This window comes from Medicago truncatula, chromosome 3 (assembly GCF_003473485.1).
Source record: "Medicago truncatula cultivar Jemalong A17 chromosome 3, MtrunA17r5.0-ANR, whole genome shotgun sequence".
NCBI classification, from domain to species: domain Eukaryota; kingdom Viridiplantae; phylum Streptophyta; class Magnoliopsida; order Fabales; family Fabaceae; genus Medicago; species Medicago truncatula.
In genome coordinates this window covers 24,898,199-24,912,227 of record NC_053044.1, presented here as the reverse complement: position 1 = coordinate 24,912,227, position 14,029 = coordinate 24,898,199, and positions in this window count along the sequence as shown.

The following is a 14,029-nucleotide window of genomic DNA, read 5'->3' as shown; positions in this document are numbered from 1 at the left end:
TTCGCTACGGGAAGGTGTTAGGCACCCGGAACGATTATGGTACTCCATAAGAGCCGCTCTCCTAAGTTGATTTCTACGCTTTATTTTTATTGCCTACTTATTGAAAGAAAAGAAGTTTTATTTGAGTGAAGAATGGGGGGTGAGAAGAAGTAGAATTTGATTTTTATTTCGGCTTGGATGAGTTTTGACTCATTGCCTACGTACCCTTTTAAGGGATCAAAACCGTTCGTAGTTCATTCTCAAAAATGGTTTTTGTTTTTGTTGATTGATTTTAAGTTTGAAAAGAGATTTTTGAAGAATAGAGATGAGAGGCCTCAAAGGCATAAGATTTGGAAAATGTGAGGTGGAATTAATCGTTTTGCTAAATGAAGTCTAAGCATGGTTAAAGTTCATTAAAAGTTTTACTTAAGAAAATAAAAGGGAAAAATTATTGGAGTTTTGACTCCATTTTTTATAAAAGTATTTGAAGTGAATTTATTTGCATATTTTTGGAAAAAATTGGATTTTCTCTAAGTGTTCGAAACTAAGTGTTCATCTAATCATGCAATCCTAGCCATACATCTATGCATACAATCCTAAGCATACATCTAGGGTGAGTGAGTGTGTGTCGGTGCGTCATAGTGTCCATAGTCCATATTACAAAAATTGCCTAAATACATTCTATGGCCCCTTTGCCAAGCTACAAACCAATGATAACAAATTACATCACTAAATGGATTAAAACTTGCAAAAATAAATGCTAAGCTAAAGAAAGTGGAGGAGGTAGTGAAATGCTATGAAATGTATGGCACATGAGATGAAATAGTTAGTAAAATAAAGCATAGAGTAAAAGAAATGCACAAGACAAAATAATATTGAAAAGGGAGGAAATGAAAAGAAATTAATAAAGTGTCAAAAATACGCATGAAAGTGGTTATAGAATTCTAGTACATGCATGACCCCTAATTTCTTCATTATGACAAATTTTAGAGGTCTTGTTTGGTGTCGAAATGAGGGAAAATAGGACACATTTTATGCTAGAATTTATAGCACACTTTCACAATATTTTGGCACTTCATTAACTAGTAAAAGTGCATGTTAATTGCAAAGCAAAGAGGGAAGTAAAAACACTATACACAAGCAGCAACTTGCACCCATAACCAGTGATAAATTCATCACAAAAATTGCATCTTAAGAACTCATATCACATGCCAACGTTTTCATGAGGAATATACTACTAAAATGCACAAAATTATGCCTAAGCACTCTAATTAACCAAGAAATATCACATACTATCTTTTATCATTTTAAAACCATTGAGAAGTATCAAAAAGGCATGAAAATTCATCAAGAAATATGTGATAATTTTTGGAGATTTTATTAAGAAAATTTAAGCATGCAGAGGTTCCAGTAGCAAAGAGACAGGGTGCAGATAGCAAAAAAAAAAAGCAGCAAAAACGAAAATGAAAGGCCCAAACCATAACAAGAAAATCTGGAGCATCAGGGAGCGTTAGATTGATCTGATGGCTGAGAACGAGGGAGTAAAACCGAAAATAAACCGGACCGGTTTAAATCTCTATATATATATGTGAAATCCGGTTTTTTCTCATTTGTTACTCCTCTTTCTCTTTCTTCTCTCTTTTAGAGAGAGAAGCTCCACCTTCTCTCTAACTTTCCGGTCATCTTCTCCGGTTGGCATGGCTTTTCCGGCGCGGCGGACGGCGGTGGCGCCTCCGCGCCGGAATTCGAAACTTCTCCGATTCAAATTTTTTTTACGTTTTTAAACATCCTTTTTTACGTACTACTCGAATCCGAGCTTAGATTTTTCAAAAGAGCTTTGAATCGGAGTAGATCTAAACTTGAATCTTGATGAAAAAAACTAAAAAAACGGAAAGGAAAAGAGGAAGAACGGCGGCGGTTACCTCACGATTGCGGTGACTCTTGGCTTGGCGTTGTTGCTTCGTGTTCTTCGCGTTCTTCACGTTCTTGTGGCTTCGCGTTCTTCGCGGTTGTCACGTTCTTGTTGCTTCGCGTTCTTCACGTTCTTGTTGCTTCGCGTTCTTCACGTTCTTGTGGCTTCCGTACAGATTCGGTTTTCCCTTTCTTCTTCTCGGATTCGCACACCTTTCGTGATCGTGCTTGAGTCCGGTGACGGATTCGCACTCGTATTGCGAAAGGAAACAAATCGATGATGATGATTCTCTGACGAATCTTCTGAGATTTGCGGAAACTTCAATGGATTTTGATGATTTTGTTATGAATTTGTGTGTTAGGGTTTGATGAATTTTTCTGTGTTCTTGGTGATTCTGTTTTCTTTGATCTAACAGAATGGAGAGAGAAAGTTTTGGATCTGTTTGTGATGTGGCACTGTGTGAATGGAATCCCCTGAAAAAAATCTGACACTGTTTCCCTTTTATATGCTGCCATGTGTACCTGAACCAATAAAAAAGTGACATCTGGACTGGACTAAAATTTGTGCGAAAATTTGGACCAAAATGCCCTTTGGGGCGTTTCTGCAAAAAAAATGATAATAAAAGGACTGAAATGCAATTTTTAGAAACTTTTGGACTTAAATGTAATTTTAAAAATAAAATTGGACTAAAAACAAATTTGATAAAACGTAAAGCGAAACAAAAATAAAATTGACAAAACGGACTAAAACGAACCAATGGCCTAAATGAGGTACTTCAAAGTAACCTCTCTATGCCAAAATTTTGTGTGAAATGACCAAAATGCCCCTAGGGCTAAAAATGACCTAAACAGATTCAAATTGGCTTGACACTGACTCAGATGCAAGTTTGAAATGAATTTAACAAGGTTTACTGATGAAATATTAAAAATCAATCTGAAAAGACTCAGAGACAGTCGCAAGGATGAAAATGGGTCCCACTGCAGGAAATGACCAAAATACCCTTCTGTACGACTTTTTGCAAATTTTGAAATAAACTGTAGAAGAAAGCAATGCAATGATTCAGAGACACTTTTGAATGACTTACAAGACAAGTAGAGACATTTCGAAAGGTTTTATGCAAGAAAAACATAGGTAAAATTGTGATTGAAAATACAGCGAGGCAGAGACAATTTGAACTGTGCAGTTGAAATTTGATAATTGACAAAGTTTGAAATGAAATTGGGCCCAGTATTTTTAGGTCCAAAAACAGGGTATAACATGATCGTTTTTGGAAAATAAGTGATTATGAGAGGTTTGACTAATCTGTTTTGGGATGGGGTAAACTTTATTTTTATGATAAAAATATGATAGATCTAAGTGAATGAAACGCGTAGGGAAAAACTGATTCGAAATCAGATTAACGGTTGGAATTTTATGCGCGATACGAGAAAAATTAGAAGTTCTGACCTGCACGTCGAGCATGATCTTGCGTATTCACTACTACAAAATGGTGAAAAAATGGCGCCCCTTTAATAGCGCTTATAACACTAAAGCGCTATAAATGAAAATACGGAGGCCATAAATAGCGCTTTTTCAAAAAAACGCTATATTTGCGTCATCATGGATTCATAAAATAATAGTAAATATAATTAAAAAATTCAGAATAAATCTCAGATAGCGCTTATTATAAGAAGCGCCATTTTAGGCTCAACCATAAATAGCGCTTTTAAAGCGCTGCCAAAGGTTTAATAAAGATGGCGTTTATAATATTTGAAAAGCGCTATCTATCAATTAATTCCTAACTCACACGTCTCCTGTTCGAACCCTTGTGGGAAGTTTTCTTTGTTTTTATTTTAAAAAAATTCTTTATGATAACAAAAAAGCGTTAGTTTTTTATTTTTATTTTTATGGAGAAGAGCGTTACTTTTGTTGGATGCTCAAAAAAGTAACAAAAAAACCCCTATTTTAATGGATCCTAATTAAAAACAAACATAAGGATTCGAACTGGTTGCTCGACTGAAAGCAAGGCAAATAGACAGGTGCGAGCTTGTTCTTGGATGCGAACTGGTTACTCCACCGGACAGAAACAGATAGACAGGTACAAGCTGCTCTTGGATTGAGCTAGTCACTTGACCAAACGGAAACATATTGACAGGTACAAGCTGCTCTTGGATTGAGCTGGGCACTCGACCGATAACATAAGCAAATTGATAGGTACAAGCTGTTCTTGGACTTGAACTAGCCACTTGACCAAACAGAAACATATTCACTGGGGATTGGTTTGTTTTGACAAAATATAGATTGAGATTGACTTGACATTGATTTGAATTGAAAGGCAGAAATTGACCGATATTATTGGCTCACAAGGTTTTGACAGAGAACCTGACATGAGTATTGAATTGAGACTGATGTTGACATTGGAAATGCGATATGCATGGATGATATAACAGTTTCATTAAATGCATGGGCACGTAATATGCATGATTATGCATGTATGAATGCTTGTAATGCATGACTGTTGGCAGTTTGTAGGCACGACTTCACGGGGAAGACAAGACATTAGAGTATTGGGCACGTAGTGGCTCGTGCTATATTACACATTCTCGGAGATCCTCTATGGAGATGACGTCGTTGGGAGACGTATCGGAACCATGGCCGAGGGCCGGTAGGTATGTAACTTGCTGGGGATAGAGTCTTGAGAGACTCCGCCGGGGAAAACGCCGTTGTGCTGGGCATTTCAATGCTGGGTATGTTGTAGACATTGCATCTGTGGTCAATGCTTCTTTTTTTTTTTTTTTTTTTTTTTTTGCATGTTATATTCTCATTTTTCATTCATTTTTGCATCCCATTTTTGCCTGGATCGCCCTTTCGGGTTTTCGATCCACCGGGGAAATAAATTCTTTTCAATGCCCCATTTTTGCCTGAACTGCCCTTTCGGGTTGTCAATCCAGCGGGGTGCTCATTTTTGCCTAAGCCGCCCTTTCGGGTTTTCAACTTAGCGAGCTTATTCATTTTCATGCATTTTCATTCTGTTTTTTCATTCTTGCCATTGACCACAGACTATCCTGGAGGAGAACCTGCTTGTAACATATGTTGAAATAGACACCAACACACACTCGCTCATGCATGTTCATTTGAATGTACCCTGTTGCTCAGGTTTGCTTTTCAAAATAGACAAAAAGTTTTCAATTTTCAAAATGTTTGTTTCAAGCATTGTCATTATCAAAATGGAAAGAAAATATTTTTGTATATAACTTTGAAAGTAGAAGAAAATAGAGTTTTCAAACAAAAGCAAAGGCTCAAATTGATGTATAAGAGTGGTGGTCAGCCAAAGGCATGACTCCACGGATTCACAAAGCTTGGAAAATGGTAATTTTATTGGTTGGTGGTACATTGAACACAGTAACCACTACAGTTCTTAGAAACTTTGAATTCACAAGTACAGAAGCTTCAGATGAAAATGGTCATTAACAGCTGCAGATACCCCAAGGGGGACGGTGGTTGGTCAGATATAGTTACTTGCCTTTTGTTTCAATCTCATTTTTGCATGAACCGCCCTTCCGGGTTTTCGGCTCATCGAGACGCTCATTCTTGCCTGAGTTGTGTACAATCTCAGCGAGCTTTTCACATTTGTTTTTTTTGTCCCTTATTTTTGCCTGGACCGCCCTTTCGGGTTTTCGATCCACCGGGAAGCGCATTTTTGCCTAGGCCGCCCTTTCGGGTTTTCGACCTACCACGCTGTTCTTTTCACATTTCTAGGCAAAGTATTTCTTGACTATATCGGCATTCACTGGATTTGGAAGTTCTACACCATCCATGTGTGTAAGGATTAAAGCACCACCGGAGAAGGCCTTCTTGACAACATAAGGACCTTCATAGTTAGGCGTCCACTTGCCCCTTGGGTCGGGTTGCTGGCTTATCCTCCTTTTCAATACAAGTTCCCCTACCTTGAATTCTCGAGGATGGACTTTCTTGTCAAAAGCAGTCTTCATTCTTGCTTGATATGACTGTCCACGAGCCATGGCATCCATACGTTTTTCCTCAATCAAATTCAACTGATCGTACCGGCTTTGGCACCATTCAGCCTCAGATAACGTTGCTTCCATGATCACACGGAGAGATGGGATCTCCACTTCCAAAGGAAGAACTGCTTCCATACCATATACAAGAGAGAAAGGGGTTGCCCCGGTTGAACTGCGCACGGTAGTACGGTAGCCATGCAGAGCATAGGGTAGCATCTCATGCCAGTCCTTGTAAGTGGTTACCATCTTCTGGACAATTCTCTTGATATTCTTATTGGCGGCCTCAACTGCACCATTCATCTGAGGTCTATAGGGAGAAGAGTTATGATGCTCAATTTTGAATTCTTCACAAAGAGCTTGCACCACATTGTTGTTCAGGTTGGTACCATTGTCGGTAATAATCTTGCTGGGAACACCATATCGACAGATGATGTTGTTCTTGATAAACTTAGCTACCACTTGCTTGGTCACATTGGTATAAGATGCCGCTTCAACCCACTTGGTGAAGTAGTCAATTGCCACTAAGATGAAACGATGACCATTTGAAGCCTTCGGTTCAATTCTTCCAATCATGTCGATGCCCCACATTGAGAACGGCCATGGGGATGAAATAACATTGAGAGCGTGCGGAGGCACATGAATCTTATCAGCATAGATTTGACATTTGTGGCATTTTCTGGCGTGCTGGTAGCAATCATGCTCCATGGCCATCCAGTAGTAACCTGCCCGTAACAACTTCCTCGACATAGTATGCCCTGTAGCATGGGTCCCGAAGGTACCGTCATGTACATCATGCATTAACTGCTCCGCTTCATGTTCATCAACACATCTTAACAATACCATGTCATAGTTTCTCTTGTACAGAATATCTCCATCTAACAGGAATCTACTGGCCAATCTTCTCAAGGTCTTCTTGTCTTGTTTGGAAGCACCCGGCGGATACTCACGGCTCAGCAAGAACTGTTTGATGTCGTAGTACCAGGGTTTATAGTCAACCACATTTTCACCAGCCTGATCGATCACATCCCCAATAGCAAACACATGCGAAGGTCTTTCAAGGCGTTGCACTTTGATTATTGGCACATCATTCCAATGGTTTACTCGAAACATGGAGGATAGAGTAGCAAGAGCATCAGCCATTTGGTTCTCATCACGAGGAATATGGTGCAGCTCAACCTTTGTAAAATATGTCAGCAAACGTCTCGCATAATCACGATAAGGAATCAGCTTAGCATGGTGTGTCTCCCATTCTCCCTTTATCTGATTGATGACGAGCGCAGAATCTCCATAGATGTCGAGGTGTTTGATTCTCATGTCAATTGCTTCCTCGATCCCGAAGATACATGCTTCGTACTCAGCCATGTTGTTGGTACATTCGAACAAAATTCGGGCGGTAAAAGGAATATGATGCCCCTGCGGGGATACAATGACTGCCCCGATTCCTTTACCATAAGCATTGACAGCACCATCAAAGACTAAACCCCACTTGCTATTGGGATCTGGACCTTCATTAATCAACGGTTCTTCGCAGTCTTTGGATTTCAAATACATGATCTCTTCATCGGGGAAATCGAATTCAATTGGTTGGTAATCATCAAGAGGTTGGCAGGCAAGATGATCGGCAAGAATGCTACCTTTGATTGCCTTTTGAGTTTTGAACACAATATCATATTCAGACAAAAGCATCTGCCAGCGTGCAATCTTCCCAGTAACAACAGCTTTCTCAAAGATATACTTTATCGGATCCATTCTGGATATCATCCAAGTTGTATGATTTACCAAATAATGACGCAGGCGTTTGGCAGCCCAAGCTAGAGCACAACAAGTCTTCTCAAGCATTGTATACCGAGTTTCACAGTCGGTGAACTTCTTGCTTAGATAGTAGATAGCATGTTCTTTCTTTCCCGTTTCATCTTGTTGACCAAGTACACATCCCATGGATTCATCAAATACTGCCAAATACATAATCAAAGGCCTTCCTTCCACGGGTGGGACAAGGATAGGTGGTTCCAGCAGGTAATTCTTGATGCTATCAAAAGCTTCTTGACATTCATCATTCCATACAATAGGCTGATTCTTTCTGAGTAGCTTGAAGATCGGCCCGCAGGTTGCGGTCATGTGAGATATGAATCGGGAGATGTAATTCAAACGCCCGAGGAAACCTCTGACTTGCTTCTCGGTCTGTGGAGCTGGCATTTCTCGGATGGCCCGGACTTTATCAGGATCGACTTCAATGCCCTTTTGGCTGACAATGAAGCCTAATAACTTCCCGGATCTGACGCCGAATGTACATTTGTTGGGATTCAGTCGAAGCTTGTATTTTCTCAATCTTTCAAACATCTTCGTCAAATATTCAACATGTTGCTCCTCGTCTGTTGACTTCACAATCATATCATCCACATATACCTCGACTTCTTTGTGAATCATGTCATGAAACAGAGTAGTCATTCCCCTTTGGTAGGTAGCACCAGCATTAATTAGACCGAATGGCATCACTTTGTAGCAGAAAGTACCCCATGGAGTGATAAAAGACGTCTTTTCTCTATCTTCAGGAGACATTTTGATCTGATTATAACCGGAGAAACCGTCCATGAAGGAGAACACCTTAGACTGAGCAGTATTATCAACAAGCACATCAATATGAGGTAATGGAAAGTTGTCTTTTGGACTGGCTTTATTCAGGTCTCTGAAGTCAACACACATCCGGACTTTACCATCCTTCTTTGGCACAGGTACAATATTGGCAACCCATTCAGGATACTCAACTGTCATGAGGAAGCCCGCATCAATTTGCTTTTGAACCTCGCTCTTAATCTTGAGAGCCATATCTGGATGAGTCCTTCTCAATTTCTGTCTGACGGGAGGACATTCAGGCTTGGTGGGAATCCGATGCTCCACAATCATAGGGTCTAGCCCTGACATATCTTCATACGACCATGCAAAAATATCCGGATATTCCCGGAGGAGTTGGATGATCCTCCTTTTAACCCCTTTCTCTAGGGTAGCACCAATCTTGATTTCTCGCTTGTTCTCCTCGGTACCTATGTTGACAAGCTCAATCTCTTCCTGGTGAGGCTGAATGGCTTTCTTTTCCTGCTCAAGTAGCCGAGTGATCTCATATGGTATGTCATCAACTTCCTCATCTTCGGCTTCATACACAGGGAATTCAAAATTTGGAGGAACCGTAGGATTACTGTGTTCAACGGGTTTATTATGGTTCAACCTGCATATAATGATTGGATGATTTTAGAAAGAGTTTTTTTTTTTTTTTTTTCATGCAGATTTTTGAAATTAATAAGAAAAAATACAGACGTTTTGGTTTTTTTCTGGCATTACCATTGTTTCCAAGGGAAAAAGCACTAAAAAAAAGTAGTCGTGGAAGAAACGACAAAATTTTATTAATCAACGGCAATGCCGAAACAAACATGCCCTTACAGAAAATATCACTCTCGCTTTGGGCAGAGCGAGAGGATTGTTATTTTGAAAACAAAGCATTAAAGCAACAAGACACATTACTCAGAAACATGCATGATTGAAGGAATGTCAATGGCATCCCAATCTGTCGCAATGCCTCCTGGTGTAACAAATACAGGCCTGAGACCAGATCCAGTTGCTTCTTCAGTGATAGCATTAACAAACCCAGCACTGTGGAAGACTCCCGAGGAAACCCTTGATGACGGGGAGAACCCGAGACCTTCTTTACGCTTGTTCTCACAGAGCTGTATCATCTTGCCCCAACCGGCAGCTTGACCCTCTTGGACGGCTTTCTGTGCATCCTTCAAAGAAGCCATAGCAGCCCCAGCTTTCTTAGGCTCTGCATCTTCAATGGTCAAACCTTGGAAAGCAGTCCCTTCAGCAGACCCTGCTTCAATACAAGAAAAGGAAGACAGCTGGCTGACTAAGTATGCTTCTTCACCATGGATTGTGACGATTTTTCCATTCTTCACAAACTTCAACTTCTGATGTAAGGTGGAAGTAACCGCACCCGCATCGTGTATCCACGGTCTTCCCAGCAGACAACTGTAGGATGCATTAATGTCCATCACTTGGAAGGTAATCAAGAAATTCTCAGGGCCAATGGTTATCGGCAAGTCTATCTCTCCCAGCACATTCTTTCGAGATCCATCAAAAGCTTTGACCAAGAAAGTACTTCTCCTCAAAGGGGTCCCACGGTAGCTCAACTGATCTAGAGTTGCCTTGGGCATTACATTGAGAGAGGAACCGGTATCCACCAACACATTTGATATCAAGTCTGATTTACAATTCACCGAGATGTGCAAAGCCAGATTGTGACTCTTTCCCACTTCCGGCAGCTCTTCTTCACTAAATCAGAGGTTGTTACAAGCAGTAATATTTCCCACTATGCCACCGAAACGATCTACCGTGACTTCGTGGTCAACATAAGCCTGCTCCAGCACTTTCAACAAGGTATTCCTGTGAGCCTCGGAGCTCAAGAGTAATGACAAGACAGATATCTTCGAAGGAGTTTGCAGCAATTGATCAACGATCTTATAGTCGCTCCTCTTTATTATCCTCAGAATCTCATCTAAATTCGAATCCTCTATAGATTTGCCTGGCTGGTTCACATCTGTAGCAATGGGCGAAACAACGGTTGGAGTTGCTTCTTCAACTGGTGAAGTGGTTGGCGTAGCTACCTTCTTCTGAAATAACGGCGGACGGACTTTCCCGCTTCTTAGCGCTGCAGAAGTCCCTTCAGCAATATTGCTTACTGTGGCAAAGGAGACTAGAGGCACCTCTACTCCATTTTCTATCATAGTAGCATTGTATTTGTATGGAACTGCCTTGTCCGAAACATAAGGAATTGGTCCTGGCAACCTTATCACCAAAGGCTCAGCATTCTTCTTCAAAGGTACACTCTTGACAGGCGGATCGTGAAAAACTGGCACAATCACGCAAACATCACTGACAGTCAGAAGATTATCATTCATCAAGCTTTGGATGTCGTCTTGAACAGTATGGCAACCCAAAGGATCACGGAGGCATCCTAGACACTTGGCATGATCATGGCTGAACAGAGAAGCTTTGCACAGCTTGATGTGTAGAGGTACCAGAGGAGTTGCGACGTTGCGGACATCAAGTCTAGGAGCTTCCTCACACACTTCGATCATATTCACAGCGGCATGATTTGGGAGAGGATTGTCGAGGACATGTGGAGCATTATTCTCAAAAGTCAGCTTCCCTTGATCAATGAGCTTCTTCACGATATACTTCAAAGCATAACACCCCTCGACATCATGACCTAAGGCACCTTGATGAAAATCACATTTGAGATCAGACCTGAACCTTGGAGGCAACGGATCAGGTGGTGGCTTGCCCTGTCTAGTCGTACAATGCCCTCTTTGGAGTAGAGTTGGAAGAAGTTCTGCATACAACATTGGTATAGGAGGAAAAGTTGGTCTAGCTTGCTGATTTTGTTGTTGTTGTTGAACTGGCATCTGTTGTTTCATCTGTTGGGCAATTGCGTTGATGGGCACTTGAGGTTGACCCGGTGGCAGGGGGTACTGATGGTAAAATGGCGGAAAGAACGGATGCTGAGAATACGGCACATATGGGTATGACGGAGGCATTTGAGCTGCATTGATAGGAGCCACGGTAGCCATGGGTTGACCGGCTCCAGCTGACACCATCCCCACTTCCGTTTCTTTCTTCTTGTGGTGTCCATTACCATATCTCTTCGATGCATTCACAGAGGATTCAGCTTTCTCAAACACAATGATTCCATCCCTGACGGCTTCCTCAAGACGGGTTCCCATGGTGACCATCTCCGAAAAGTTGTTCGGGGCAGCGATGATCATCCTCTCAACATAATCTTTCTTCAAGGTTTTTAAGAATGTCTGGGTCATTTCTTCTTCATCTAAAGCAGGAGTGATACGGGCAGCTGCCCCTCTCCACCTTTGCGCATATTCCCGGAAACTTTCCTCCTTTTTCTGAGATAGGGACCTGAGAAACTCCCTATTCGGCTTCAATCGAGTGTTAAACCCGTAGTGGCTCTTGAAAGCAGTGGCTAGCTCATCAAAAGTATGGACATCGTCTTTGCTCAGACTAGTATACCACTCCGCAGCATCTTCCATCAGACTGTCTTGGAAGTAATGGATCATAAGGGAATCATTATCCTTGTAGTTGCCCATCTTCCGGACATATTTGACAATATGATTTTGAGGACAAGTCAGCCCGTTATACTTGTCGAACTCCGGGACTTTGAACTTTTTAGGAACATCCACTTTCGATACTAAGCAGAGATCCTGGGTTTTAATGGAGTCTCCATTTCCCCTGTTGGCCTTAATTTCCCGTCGGAGCTCTTTGGCAAGTTCTTCCATTCTCTCTTCCATAGTTCCGGTTGTGGCAACACTCCCATGGTGCGCATTAGCATGGACAAATAGAGGCACCGTATTCACAATGGGCTCGGTAACGGTTGTTGCAGCTTGAGTCAAGGCGGTACTAACAGGAGTTAAATTTGCCCCTAAGATTGGGCCACTGTTGGTAGTACCAGAGGTCCCTGCCCCCGTATTAGCAGTATAGTACAGCGGAAGTCCGTAAGGATACCCGGATGGCATGATAAAGCGGGGATCAGTTGTTACTGTAGGAGTCACATTTGCAGCTGTAGAAACTACAGGAACTGGTTGTTCCTGAGCAGCCAACAGAGCAGTCATAGCATCATGAGCTTTGGCCAATTCCTCCTTTAAAGATGCCAATTCGGTACGGAGTTGTGTGTTCTCTTCTTCCATAGCCCTTTTCTTCCTTCTGTATTCTCTGGTTCGATCGGTTCTATCAGGTTCGTAGATCCTCTGAGCACGAGCCACTTTTCACACTGCGGCAGAAGAACCAGGAGATAGTGAGCACTTGGAAGCCTTTGTGACCAATGCATGATGCATATGATGCATGATATGCAAATGCGAATGCAAAAGACTTCTTTTTTTCATCGAAGGATTTTTAAACAAATTAGAAATCTTGCAAATAATCAAAACTACATAGCATTTTCAAAAGGAAGACTTTGAAATTTCAACAAGATAAACAAATGAAGCCCTCAAGCAAAGGAAGTAGTCGGAGCATCGTCGGACTCGGAATCTGAATCACAGTATCTGGCAAAGAAATCTCGTCGTCCTCTGGCTCTCTTGGAATCCCTCATAAGCAGCTCGTCTTTCTCTTCCAATTCCCTCCGAGTCTTAGCTAGTTCTTTCTTCAACATCAGATTCTCATGAGTCTTCTGCTCATCTCTACCATCCAAAGTCATGATTAGATTCTCGGCTTGATTGTACCGAGCTTTCCATACTTGCTTCTCACGACTCTCCATAGCTAGATGCTCCTGATACATATCCTGAGTCGCGGGAAGTAGAGGTAGAGGCATAGATGGAGTAGACGAAGACACGTATCTCATAGCTGGATAAGGCATACCAATCTCCTCAGCTCGATCTATCACCCACTGAGTATAAGCCTCATGAGCGACACCGGATCTCACACCTAGATGCTTCACACTCTTCCTTCGAACCTTGGACCAAGCATCCATGAAAGCTTTCCTTTGTCCGGTAGGAGCATTCGTGTAGAAGAAGAACTCTGGAGATGTAGCAAGATTGATGGGTTTCGACTTCATAGGGAAACCGAACTGTCTCATAGCAAGCTCGGGGTTGTAGTTAATTCCTCCACGAGTACCAAGAAGAGGTACGTTGAGAAAGTCTCCACAATCCATAATGATTTCCTTGGCTTGAGCGGCGGGAGTGATCCAGACCACCTCATTAGGAGTGAGAGCCATAATCCGCTGAGAGTAGGACCAATTTTCCGAGTTATCATGGAAGGAACTCGGAAGGTGCGAAATAAACCACCTATACAAAAGAGATATGCAGCAAAGAATATACCCACGGCCCTTGAGAGTCCTGTCATGAATGGCGTGGTAGGTATCTGCTAGCAAAGTAGGAACCGGGTTCTTGGAATGGAAGACCTCGATAGCATTCATGTCCACGAAGTTGTCGAGGTTCAGAAAGAGAATGAGCCCGTAGATAAGCAAAGCAAGGATAGCCTCGAGTGTATCCTGACGAGTAGTACTGAGATTAGCCTGATCAAGAAGATACTCCGAAGTGAACCCCCGGATGTGAGACTTGGTAATAAGATGGTTGGAGACGTC